At 41.7% G+C, this 13,546-nt stretch overlaps 1 protein-coding gene across 15 annotated transcripts in view; it reads left to right on the forward strand.

The window, feature by feature from the left end:
- RUSC2 (RUN and SH3 domain containing 2) overlaps window positions 1-13,546 on the forward strand; it is a 57,323-nt gene that overhangs the window by 27,848 nt on the left and 15,929 nt on the right. For 4 of the 15 annotated variants that reach the window (XR_014823220.1, XR_014823247.1, XM_005660220.4 and 1 more), the window contains exon 1: window positions 5,624-6,101. The exons of the other annotated variants lie outside the window; for them this stretch is intronic. The gene's annotated coding sequence lies outside the window, so the exon portion shown is untranslated. Of the gene's footprint in view, window positions 1-5,623; window positions 6,102-13,546 lie in introns of those variants that run through there. 15 annotated transcript variants of the gene reach the window in all.

Raw genomic sequence — 13,546 nt, forward strand, 5'->3', positions numbered from 1 at the left:
CCTGGCCTTGATCAGTGGGTTAAGGCTCTGGCGTTGCCGTGAGCTGTGATTGGGTCACAGACTTGCCTCGGATCCTGCGTTGCTGTGTCTGTTGCGTTGCTGTGTCTGTTGCGTAGGCTGGTGGCTACAGCTCCGATCAGACCCTTAGCCTGGGAACCTCCATATGCCGTGGAAGCGGCTCAAGAAAAGGCAAAAAAGACAAAAAACAAACATAAAATAGAGATAGTAATACTTATCTATAATACAATAATACTTATCCATAAAATAGAGTGGTTGTATCGATTAAATGAGTTAATTAAGTGCCTAGCATAATAGTTGGAATGTAGCAAAAGCACAATAAGTTTTTAGATCAGTGCCTAAAACATTGGAAGGAGGATTCAGCATGACTTGCTGTTTGAGCATGAAGGGAGAATGCAGATGATTCTTATATTTTCAGTTTTGTGTTAATGGTGATAGAAAGCTGATTTGAAATAGAGAAATTAATTTGGTTTTAGATGTGTTGAATTTGAGGTAATAATGAGAAATATTAGAGAAGGAAGGCTATTGAAAAATTGATTCTGGAAGTTTAGGAAGAGTGTAAGATTTGGAAATAAACAGCATAATGGGAGGAGCTAAACACTTCTCAGGTTGAAAAGACTTCCGATCTGAGCCCTGCTGTAAATCTACACTTAAATATAAGCCAGGTATTGTTATATTAAACAGTGAAGGAAGAATGATCTAGGGTTGTTGTTATGGAAGCCGAAGGGAAAGGAGAGTTTCAATAGGAGAGGATGGCTAAGTGTCAGGCAATTTGATGTATTATGAGTTTAAAAATTAGAATTGCTGGAGTTCCCTTCATGGCTCATTGGTTAATGAACCCAGCTAGGATCCATGAGGATGCAGCTTCAATCGCTGGCCTTGCTTAGTGGCTTAAGGATCAGGAGTTGCCGTGAGCTGTGGTATAGGTCACAGACTCGGCTCACATCCCGAGTTACTGTAGCTGTGGTGTAGGCTGGCAGCTGTAGCTTGGATTCGACCCCTAGCCTGGGAACTTCTATATGCTGCAGATGCAGCCCTAAAAAGCAAAAAAAAAAAAAAAAAAAAAAAAGAATTAGACTTGTTTCAGACATTTCAAGAATTAATTAAAAGAAGACAGACTTCTGATTTTTTAGAAATGATTAAGGAGAAAGTAGAATTAACATAGCCCATTCTTTTAAGAATTTTGGTATTGGGAAAAAAAAAAAAAAAAGGAAGGAGTTGTCTGGAGTCCTTGAATTGATATGGCAGTGATCCCTTTGCTTTCTAGTACATTTGAGTTTTCACTACCTAACCCCCACCCCCATCCAGTTACAGAGCCTTTAAAGACTTCTGCCTCTGTGGAGCTGAGCAGTACCATTACTGCTGAAGCTTCTCCTTTTTTTTTTTTTTTGCTTTTACTTTTTTAGGGCAGCACCATGGCATATGCAGTTCCCAGGCTAGGGGTCAAATTGGAGCTGTTGATACTGGCCTACACCACAGCCACAGCAACTCCAGATCCAAGCTGTAGAGCTGCATCTGCAACCTGCACCACAGCTCATGGCAATGCTGGATCCCCTACCCACTGAGCATGGCCAGGGATGGAACCCACAAACTCATGGATACTAGGATTCGTTTCTGCTTCGCCACAATGGGAACTCCCGCAGCTTCTCTTTTTTTTAACAGCTTTATTGAGATATAGTTGTCATCTGTTTGACCATTTTAAGTATACTATTCAGTTGTTATTAGTATATTCACAGAGTTGAGCAACCATCACCATAATCTAATTATAGAACATTTGCATGATTCCAAAAAGAAATCCCATACCCAGTAACAATCATTCCCCATTTTCCCTTCCCCCAAGACCTGGCAGCCACTAATCTACTTTTTGTCTACATAGATTGGTCTAATCTGGGCATTTCATATCAATGTAGTCAAACAATTTGTGGCCTTTTGTGTTTTGCTTCTTTCACTTAGCATAATGTTTTTCAAGGTTGATCCATGTTGCAGCATGTTTAACTGCTTAATTCCTTTTTATTGCCAAATACTCCATTTTATGAATATACCACATTTTATTTATTCATTCGTCTATTAATGGACATTGGATTGTTCCCAATTTTTGGATGTTGTAAATAATGCTGCTGTGAACATTCATATACAAGCTCTTGTGTGAATATATGTTTTCATTTCTTGGGGATATATATCTAGGAGTAGAATTTCTAGGTCACCTGGTAACTCTATGTTTAACATTTTGAGGAAGTACCAGACTTTTCCAAAGTGATTGAACCATTTTACAGTCCTCTCAGCAATATATGAGGGTTCTAATTTCTCCACATTGTCATCAATACTTGTTACTTTTTTATTTAGCCCTTGTATTAGGGGGATATGATATCTCATTTTAGTTTTGATTTGCACTTCCCCAATAAATAATAATGTTGAACACTTTTTCATGTGCTTATTGACCATTTGTACAGTCTCATTTAGAGAAATGTCTATTCAAATCCTTTGCCCATTTTTAAATTGGATTATACATCTTTTTATCCTTGAGTTGTAAAAGTCCTTTATGTATTCAGGATAGAAGTCCCTTATCAGGTATTTGATTTGCAAATATTTTCTTCCATTCTGTGGATTGTCTTTTCATGATCCTGATTGTGTTATTTAAAGCACAAAAGTTTTAAATTTGTATGAAGTCCAACCTTTCTGCTTTTTTCTTTTGTGTACTTGTGATATCATATCTAAGAATGCATTAATTTAAGGTCATGAAGAGTTATTCCTGTTTTCCCTAAGCTTTCTTTTAATAAGTCTTTTTTTTTTTTTCCTACATGAACAGCAGGGGTCTTCTCTTCAGCTTTTTGAGTCAGATCTACCCACTACTCACTTTTGTTGACACTCTCACTCTTTTCAGACTACTCTTATTCAATAAGACTTTGACTAACCATCTTCTATAAGCCAAGCACTATGTTAGGTATTATAGGAAACACAAAATAGAAATGATACTGTCTTTTAAGCTCTGGGTATTGGAGATACAAAGCTGAATATAACTTGGACTTAATGGCAGTCTAGAAGAGCCATTAAGGTGGATATGAAAAAAAGAACATAATCATGTCAAGTGATTTACCTAATCACTTAAGTAAATCTCGAATGATTTACTTAAGCAAAACCTCTCATGAACTGATGTTAGTTTCTGGTGAAGTTTGCATTGATAATAATAACTGTATGCTCTTTTTTATGAATTGATGGTGATAGTTTTGATGTAAGGGGTTTGGGGGTTTGTTTTTTTTATTATTTGGCAGTATAAGAAATTGACAATCCTGTATTGATCCCCTGACATTTGTGGGATTTTTTTTTCTTATCCGTAAAATCTACAACCCGCAGCCATGGTTCAGAAGACAAAGATTGTTTTCTGACTTCAGGGTGATCAGTGAAGACTTGGACGAGTTGATCTGGACCTTGTAGGTTTTAGTTACATGCAAAAGAATCTAAACAGAAGCAATAGACTAGAAAGAGTTCATAAACAGGTTTGAAGGACTACATGATTGGGGAGTGGGAAGTAATGTTAGGTAGAGAGCAAGCAGACAACCAAGACAGAAGATGTTGAAAGCCGGAATGCGAAGTTTGAACTTGATTCTCTGGGTAATGGGACACCACTAAAAGGGTCAGGAGAGTGACCTGTTGAATTGAGATGGGGCTTTAGGGTAGTACTGGATCCGGCAATACTAAAAGGTAAATTGCAGGTGAGGAGACTCATTAGGAAGCAGTTGTGGTTTATAATGTGATGGTATTTATATATTTTTTCTAGTCAGGAATAATTTGATCTTTTCATCAAAGCCCTATAGATATTTGGCTGTAGTTGGTAGAAAGTAAGTGATGATATGGTCTCTGATGTGGTGAAGTAAGCTAAGTGCTGAAAATATGATAAGCTGTCACCTTTTGTAGGCAGGTGGAAACAGTTCCTAAGTAGCAGCTCTCCAATGTAACACATGGCTTATGCAAATTTCAGGGACAAAGACCCTGGGTCCAGAGCTCTTACTGGAACTCCTAACACTGGTCTTGGAGAGTGACCTTATGCTAACCTACAGTTGCTTATCCAACCCAACCCCCTTTGAGGTCTGTTTCAGCTAGAAGGCAAGAAGTCCATTGACACCTTTCAACATCCCTGAGGAGATGTTAGTTTTATGAATGGCAACCCCGTTCTTTAGTCCTCGTCTTCATTGTTTCCTGCTTTGTAGGATCAAGGGACCATGGCCCCTCAAACACATCAAGATTGGAGATAGATTTTTGGGTCTTTAGCCACTTCAGTTCTTCTCTCTACAACACAGTTCATCTCAGCATATTGTCAGTGGGCACTAGGGAAATAGGGAATAGAAACAACGATAAGGGAAAAGAAACACCTCTCTTCTGGATCCTGAATGGTGGTGGCTGATGTGATCCTAGCCAGTATACCTAAGGCTTCTTTTTAGGGACCCAAAATCCAAGGACTTGGCTGTGGAGTCCAAATAGTAGTCAATATTAGAAGGAGCCCTGTCTATGCAGGGCTAATGCTTGGGGACTAAGCCCAGCTTGAGACCATCTCTCTATTCAAGGATGGCAGCAGGCAGCAGTGCCATGAACTGGACAGAGACAGTGCTGCTACTTACTGTGCAACTTACTGGCTGTGGCTTCTCCAGTGTTTACTGATTCCACAGAACTGGCATGGAACCTGAGAAGGGTGGAACAGGGAAGGGGTGGAAGCCTCTGTAGGTCTACACACAGAACTGAGATTTTTCTTTGGCCTAGGGGAGACCACCCCTTTTCCTTAGCATTCCTTTCCCTAGGAAAACAGGCTTCCTGCCCCCTGGCCTGACTGAATGGACACTGCCTCCCACAGGTCCAGGTGGACCCTACTCAGCACTGACCAAAAACTGATGTAGATGAATGGGGAAGGTTCTGCTCCAGCCACACTTGCGGGCCCTCTGAAGATCCAGAGAACTGAATTGGACCCTGTGGTATGAAGGGGGCCTGTAACCAGCTTGATTCTAAGGCTTACTCTGCCCTGTATGTAGAAGCTTGACTTTGGCCCAGTCTCTCTCTCTCTTTTTTTTTTTTTTTGGCTTTTTGGCTTTTCAGCTTTTTTTAGGGCCACACCCATGGCATATGGAGGTTCCCAGGCTAGGGTTCTAATTAAAGCTGTAGCTGCTGGCCACAACCACAGCCATAGCAACTCAGGACCCAAGCCGTGTCTGTGACCTACCCCATGGCAACGGAGGAATCCTTAACCCACAGAGCAAGGCCAGGGATCACACCCTCAACCTCTTGGTTCCTAGTCGGGTTCATTTCCCCTGTGCCACGATGGGAACTCCCCAGTCTCTCTTTTTTTTCTGAGACAGACCCTATTTCTCTGAACAGGCACACCCTAGAAATCTCTGTTGGTGGAATGATGACTGGTCCCTAGGGCCTCCCTTCAGGGCTTCAGGAACCTCCTCTTAGGCTGGCTGCTCCACCCTGAGGCTAGTCTAGAATCCTAGTGAAAGGAAAAAGCTGGAAAACAAGAAGTCATTCAGAGTGGGTGAAAAGAGGAGGGAGAGGTTTCTGGCTAAGATCTAAAAGGAGGGGCCTAAGGAAGGAAGGAAGCTCTAAGCCTCTGCCCAGACTCTTTCCCTGAGACTCCTAGAGACAAGAGGGAAGCTAGGCCCAGCTCTCTCCCTATTTTTCTTTGCCGCTTTGAGAGTTCTCCTCTTCTAGCACTGACTGCCCTCTGTGTCTGACTCCTTTCTCTACCCTCCCCCTTCCCCAGGCTAAAGGGCCCACAGGGACTGACAGGGAGGGAGGCTGAGCGGCTGTACTGTGGGCACGCCTGCTTCTTTCCCTTCCCCCTTCCCTTAGCAGCAACGTCACCGCAGCACCAGCAGCAGCGGCAGCAGCAAGGATACTGGGGCTGGGATTGCGCAGCCTCCCTGCATTAGCAAGGATGCCATTGTATTAGCAGAAATCAGATCTTAGGAAATCTGCCCAATTCCCCCTGTGTGGTCCTGTGGAACAGTGCCTCACCTCGAACTGTCAAGGTAGAGCTTGGTTGGAGTGCAAAAGGAGCGGAAGCCTCCGGATACAGCTCAAGGCTCCTTTCAGAGGTATGGCTCAGCGGAGCTGGGGGAGGGGCAGGGCAGAAACGCTGGAATAACTGATCAGCACATTTGGGCCCTGGCTTCTGAGGGTTGGCTTTGTCTTTATAAAAGAGAGAGAGTGAGAGCGAGCATAGGAGCAAACATTAGACAAGCTCATCCATGCATACATTTGGGCTGTGGTGCAGAGATGAGGAAAAGCCGAGGCTTGGGCTAATTCTATTTTGTCAAGAAGTGAAAAGATTCCCTTCTTCCTTTCTGAGCATTTCTAATGAAGCTGCTATAATGTGGGTCAGGATAGAGAGGGTCAGATCTAGAAACAAAGGCTTAATGGGATGAGACACCCCTACAGCTACTGTAAGTTTATGGGGGACGTGTAGAGATCTGCACAGCTTTCAAGAGGAGGAGCTGGGAAGCATTGAGCCCATCCCTTCCCTCCATACACATACATACATGTACATAGACACACATACCATATCTTTGGGGGCTATGGGATAAGGATAGAATTGAATAAGAAAGAATGTTGACCAAGAGGATCCACATTATGGGAGAAGGGGTAGGGGAGGGGGAACAGTCACTGTAACACCCAGGACACCTGACCTGTTATAATCAGTCTTCATGTACAGACTTAGATTCCTAAAAGGAAAAGACCTAAGCATAAGCTGATACTCCCGAATCCACCTCCTGCTGTCTTCCCTTCAGTCCTGTCAAGAGAGAACCCAGGCAGGAAAAGGGTTATCAGTCCTACTGAGGCTCCCCATCAGACCTCAGGTCAAGGTCAGATTGCTAGAGAATAGCAACTGAGTATCCACTGTCTTCTCTGGCCTCCTTCAAGAGGCCAAAGAAAGAGGCAAGGGATTCTGTGACTGGCAGAAAGATGCTGATGACCAAAGCAAGGGAAACCTTTCTCCTGGAGTTTAGAACATCATCTTGCGCAAAGTTACCCTATTGCTAGTCAGATAGAAAGCGTTCTTTAAATTTCCATTTCCATTTCCATTGATTACCTTGGGAGGATTCAAAAACATATGCTTATAGGAGTCAGTAGTAGTTCCATGTTGAGAAAAGGTGGTTGGGAAATACATTGAAAAGTTGTGGGAGGATGTGAGTTCCCAGGAAGCATCTAGGAATGTGAACTACAGAGCAGTGGGAAGGGGGCATTCAGGACCGTGAAAGGGGCAGAGAGGTAAGGGCTGGGAACCGGGGCAGGAGGTGAGATTGAAAAGTATTAGAGCATGAGACAGTAATATGAAAGAGACTGTAGGTTCATAGGATAACCAGGTGGGTTAATACAGACTATGTAAGTGAAAACCAGAGTGTGGGCCTAGCCAGGAAAGGTAGAAAGCATCTGCTTTAAATGCAGGGACTTTAGGAGTTCCCATTGTGGCTCAGTGGAAATGAACCCGACTGGTATCCATGAAGATGTGAGTTCAATCCCTGGCCCTGCTCAGTGGGTTAGGGATCCTGCGTTGCTGTGAGCTGTGGTGTAGGCCGGCAACTATAGCTCTGATTTGACCCCTAGCCTGGAAACTTCCATATGCCACACCTGTGGTCCTGGTAAATAAATAAACAATAAATGCAGAGACTTTAGGAAGAGGGTGTGGCCCTGATCATTTTCTTTGGGGGGGCAGTTTTAGTGGAAAGAATTAAGAATTGGGCAGACCTGGGCTTGAATCCATCTCAGCTGCATAATTATGGGCAAACTACTTATACTTGCTAAGCTTCAGTTTTCTCATCTGTAAAATGGGAATGATTACGCCTGCTTTAAAGGATTATAGTGGAATTAGAGATGGTATATGGAAACCACCTTACATGTGAGTGCTCAGTAAATGATCGCTAATAAATAATACTATTATGATAGGCCAAGAGACACCTATTTGGGATGAAGACCAGGGAAAGGCCTCTCATGGAAAGCTTTACCTGATTCCGGAGAGCTAGACTTCATAATTTTATGCTGGATGAGCCCACCACTTCTGGTGGGCAGAGCTGAGCACCTTCTTCTACTTTCTTCCTATCTGCATTCTCTATTCCTTCCCCATCGTCATCGCCCATGTTTTTCCATTTAATCAGGGTAGAAAAAGTCTGAAATGAGTTCTTCCACCTCACTGTTTCCTCATCACCTTTACTAGAGCTCACGGGCCACAATATTAAACTTGTGTTATTATAGAACACATCACTCCTGGGGGAGAAATCTAAGAGCTATACTCTCAGTAAATGTATTCTGTGGTGTTTGAAATCAAGTCAGGTATACAGTATACTCTCATTACATTCCTAACTGATCCAGAAAAAAGGTCAAAAGTTAGGATTCCTGGAGTTCCTGTCATGCTTCAGCAGAAACGAATCTGACTAGCATCCATGAGGATGCAGGTTCTATCCCTGGCCTCGATCAGTGGACTAAGGATCTGGCATTGCTGTGAGCTGTGGTGTAGGTCACAGGCACGGCTCAGATATGACGTTGTTGTGGCTGTGGTATAGGCCAGCAGCTACAGTTGCAGTTTGACCCCTAGCCTGGGAACCTCCATGTGCCACAGGTACAGCCCTGAAAAGACAAAAAAAAAAGTCAGGATTCCTGAATCTTGACTTAATTGTCATTTATCTACTGAGAAGTCTTAGGCAAGTCATTTCTTTTTTTTAGGTGTTGATTTCTTTTTTTTTTTTTTTTTTTTTTTTTTGTTAAATGAAAGTTGTTCTGCCTACTGTAGTGGGTTGTGAGGATCAATAAGATGACATACATAAAAAAGTGCTTTGGATGTTCCCTTGTGGCACAGTGGGTTAAGGCATTGCTGCGCCCATGGTGCAGGTCACAACTGGTTTGATTTCAGGCCTTGGAACTTCTGTATGACATGGGCATGGCCACCAAAAAAAAAAAAAAAAAAAAAAAAAAAAGTGCTTTACAAAAAAATAAGAAAGTCTGGGGGGCAAAGCATGAGTGCAGGGCCTCATGAGACAGCTGCAGAATTTCACCCTAGTTGGTTGAACTGGAATTGTCATGGAGAAACTATTGGCAGGATTTCCCTTGGTTGTGTGGAGATCAGGGAGGAATAAGACCTTCTCTGAGTTACAAAATACAAAATAAAATTGAATCAATCAGTAAAAGAGCACTTAAAATAGGATTCAACATAACCTAAATATATAAGCTAAACCTATACAGCATTTAGAAAAAAAAAGAACATTTCTTTTTGATCTTGGTATAGGCAAAGATTTCTTAGGACAGAGAAAGCTTTAACCATAAAAGAAAAAAAAACAGTTAAGCAGGACTTCATAAAATTAAAGTCTTCTATTAATTAAAAAACACCATTAAGAAAACAAATGGGCAAGCCACATTTGAGAAAAAGCCACTAGAGAAAATATTCTCAAGACATATATCTGACAAAGGACTTGTACCCAGAATACAACTGAATAATAAAAAGATAAATCAATTTTTTCAATGGGCAGAGTAGATAACCTACTGTACCTACCATGTTCCAAGCACTATACGTGGGTTCTAGGCACACAGGGTTGACTATATCACAGTTTCTGACCTTGAGGAACTGCGCTCTCCTCTGGGGACAGATATGTACGTATAATGTAATAAACTGTCAGTGCCCTTCAGTCAACGGTTTGTCATCACCCTCCATATCCATTTGTGCTTTATCCCTAGTTTAGAGAATCAGCTTTCCAGTCTGTGTGTTGCTATATTTCTCCACTTGAATGTGTATATATATTACCCAGTCATTGGGTTTTGGGGGCCAGAATCATAAATTCTTATGTCTGTATACTTGTGAATGCCTCTTGAAAATGGTGCTTTAAGGTGGAGTATTCACTGAAGATCAAGTGATGGCTGTAGGTACTCCTAAAATTACTCCTGTGTGTACAGGGAAGTTCTCTATGCTCCATTTAGTCCAGGCCTCAGATTATGGCCTGGACCCTGGGGAACCCTGGTACTATATGTCATGGGAAGCCCCTTTCCCAAGGTCTAAACCCTCAGTATCTGTACCACTTTTTAAAAAAACTGTTTAGGAGTTCCCTTCTCCTGGGTAGTGATTAATTCATGAGAGCAGTAGCACAGTGGGAATGAATCCGCTAGAAACCATGAGGTCATGGGTTCGATCCCTGGCCTTGCTCAGTGGGTTAAGGATCCAGTGTTGCTGTGAGCTGTGGTGTAGTTTGTAGATTCAGTTCGGATCCCAAGTTGCTGTGGCCATGGCTCTGATTTGACCCCTAGCCCGGGAACCTCGGTATGCCGCAGGTGCAGCCCTAAAAAGAAAAAAAAAAGTCTGTTTAAATTATGTACACAATAGATATTATTAGAACATATAAATGAAAAAAAGAATAAAATCAAAAATTATCTTGGAGTTTCTGTGTTTTCTGGTACAATAGGATCAGTGGCATTTTGGGAACTCTGGGACACAGGTTCAATCCCAAGCCCAGCACAGTGGGTTAAGGATCATGCATTGCTGCAGCTGTGGCTGAGGGGGCAAGTGCAGCTCAGATCTAATCCCTGGCCCAGGAAATCTGGGAACTCTATGCTGTGGGGCAGCATCTCCCCCCAAAAAAAGTCAGGAAAAAAAATTCTAGAAAATTCCAAAATGTTAAACTTGAATTTGCCATTCCCTGGTAGCTATTTTCATATTTACACAGCATTTACATTGTGTTAGTTATTATCAGTAATCTGAAGGTGATTTAAAGTAAATAGGAGGATGTGTGTAGGTTATATGCAAATGCTATGCCATTTTATATAAGGGACCTGAGCAACTCTGGGTTTTGGTGTACGCTTTCAAATTTTCTTTCATGCATTTTGCTGTGGTTTGAATGTCTGTGTCCTACTCACCCACCCCCCACCACCATTCATATGTTGAATTCTAACTCTCAAAGGTAAAGGTAGTAAGAGCTAGTGCCTTTGGGTAGTGATTAGCTCATGAGAGCAGCACCTTCCTGAATGAGATCAGTGCTTTTATAAACAGGCTCCAAAAAGATCCCTTGTCCCTTACACCATGTGAGGACACAGGTGGAAGGTGCCTGCTATGAACCAAGAAGTAGGCTTTCACCAGAAAGCAACCGTATTAGCACTTTAATCTTTATCTTGGGCTTCCTAGACTCCAGAACTGTGAGAAATATATTTCTGCCATTTATAAACCATCCAGTCTGAGATATGGACCACAGCTATGGCAATGCTTGATCCTTAACCCACTCTGCCAGGCTGGGGATCAAACCTGCGCCGCCTCAGAAACAACACCAGATCCTTAACGTATGGCACCACACCAGGAACTCCATGTTCTCTACTTTTTAAATTGATCAGTTATTGGAATTTTAGAGTGTTCCCAAATTTCTGTTATCCTTGTGGTATGAGTTCAAAGTTTTCTTGGGAAAGGAAGAAAAGATATAGGGAGGGGTGTAGGAGAAGTTACCTCATGTACCTCATAGCAAAACTTTCTAAAAATCCTTTACAAAATCCCTCTCTATAAAAGCCCCATACTTTGGAGTTCCCATTGTGGCGCAGCGGAAACATATCCAGCTAGTAACCATAAGGTTATGGGTTCAATCCCTGGCCTCGCACCGTGAGTTATGGATCCAGAGTTGCAGTGAGCCGTGATGTTTGAGCTGTGGTGTAGGTCACAGATGTGGCTCAGATCCTGCTTTGCTGTGGCTGTGGCGTAGGGTGGCATCTGTAGCTCTGATTCATCCCCTAGCCTGGGAAGCTCCGTATGCCACAGGTGTGGCCCTAAAAGCAAAAACAGAACAGAACAAAAAGGAATTCCCATCATGGCTCAGTGGTTAATGGATCCGATTAGGAACCGTGAGGTTTCGGGTTCAATCCCTGGCCTCACAGAGTGGGTTAAATATCCGGTATTGCCATGAGCTGTGGTGTAGGTTGCAGGTCCTGCTCGGATTCTGCATTGCTGTGGCTCTGGCGTAGGCCAGCAGCAGCAGCTCCAATTTAACCCCTAGCCTGGGAACCTCCATATGCCATGGGTGCAGCCCTAGAAAAGACAAAAAGACCAAAACAAAACAAACAAAAAATCTATACTTTAAGACAGCTGTTTCTCTCTTTTTTCATTCTCATCTTGTCTCTGCAAATACCCATTCCTCTCCACTGCTAAACACCCTCCTTACCTCTCCTTTCTTCTATCTAAAAACTTTTAATCTTTTTTCCTATTTAAAAATTATTTTGAATAATAGCTTTGTTAAGATAAAATTCATATACCATAAAATGCACCCTTTTATGAAACTGAGACGTAACTTACTATCCCATAAATTCTGGAGTTTTGATTTTATTCACAGACTTGTGTAACCATCGCCACTAGCAGAACATTTTCATCACCCTGAAAAGAACCTACATACCCATTAAGCAGTCAGTCCCCATTTTCCAGTCCTTCAGTCCCTGGCAGCCCCTAATCTTTCTGTTTCTGTGGATTTGCCCATTCTGGACATTTCATATAAATGGAATCATTCAACATCATACAAAGAAGCCTTTTTTGACTAGCTTCTTTCACTTAACTTTTTGAGGTTCAGTCATGTTGTAAGCATGTATCAGTACTTCATTCCTTTTGTTGCTAAATAATAATTCTATCATATATACCATATTATGTTTATTCATCAGTTGATGGACATTAGAATTGTTTCTACTTTTTTGGCTACTGTGAATAATGCTGCTATGAATATTCATATACAAGCTTTTGTGTAAATGTATGGTTTCATTTTCTTGAGTATGTACCCAAGGAGTAAAATATCTGAACCATGTGGTAATACTCTGTTTAACATTTTGAGGAACCGCCAGACTGTTTTTGCAAAGTAATTGCACCATTTTACAATGTCTCCATCCTCACCAGCGTTTGTTATTGTCTTTTATCTCAGCCATCATAGTAGAAGTGAAGTGGTATTTCAGTGATATTGAGCATCTTTTCATGTGCTTATTGATCATTTGTATGTCTTTGGAGAAATGTCTGTTCAGGTTCTTGGCCCAATTTTTAATTGAGTTGTATACTTTTTATTGTTGAGTTTTAAGACTTCTTTATTATTCTGTCAGAAGTCTCTTCTCAGATACACAATTTGCAAATATTTTCTCTCATTCTGTGGGTTGTCTTTTCACTTTCTTAATGGTCTCCCTTGAGGCACAAAGGTTTTCAATTTTTATGAAATCCACCTTAACTATCTTCTCTTTTTATCACTTGTAATTTTGGTGTCTTATCTAAGAAACTATGCAGTCTTAATCTCAATCCAAGATAACGAATTTACTCCAGTGTTTTCTTCTGAAACGCTTAGCCTTCTGGCTCAGTGTAGGTAGCCTTTCTAGTTTCTGTCTTTCTACCCCTTACCCCAGTCAATACTCAGAGGCTTGAAAGTCCAACAGAGGAGCCTTCCTCTCAGAAAGGAAAGGAGGAAGAAAAATGGTAAATACTTGCTTTTTAATTTTAATGTAACAACACAATATATTTCAGTTTTGCGTCCCTCACACGTGTATTTATTAGCCTTTTGAA

This window comes from Sus scrofa, chromosome 1 (assembly GCF_054392235.1).
Source record: "Sus scrofa isolate SSC_HxYL_T2T_F1_AM1 chromosome 1, Sscrofa_HxYL_maternal_Yorkshire_Landrace_v2.0, whole genome shotgun sequence".
Classification (NCBI taxonomy): Eukaryota; Metazoa; Chordata; class Mammalia; order Artiodactyla; family Suidae; genus Sus; species Sus scrofa.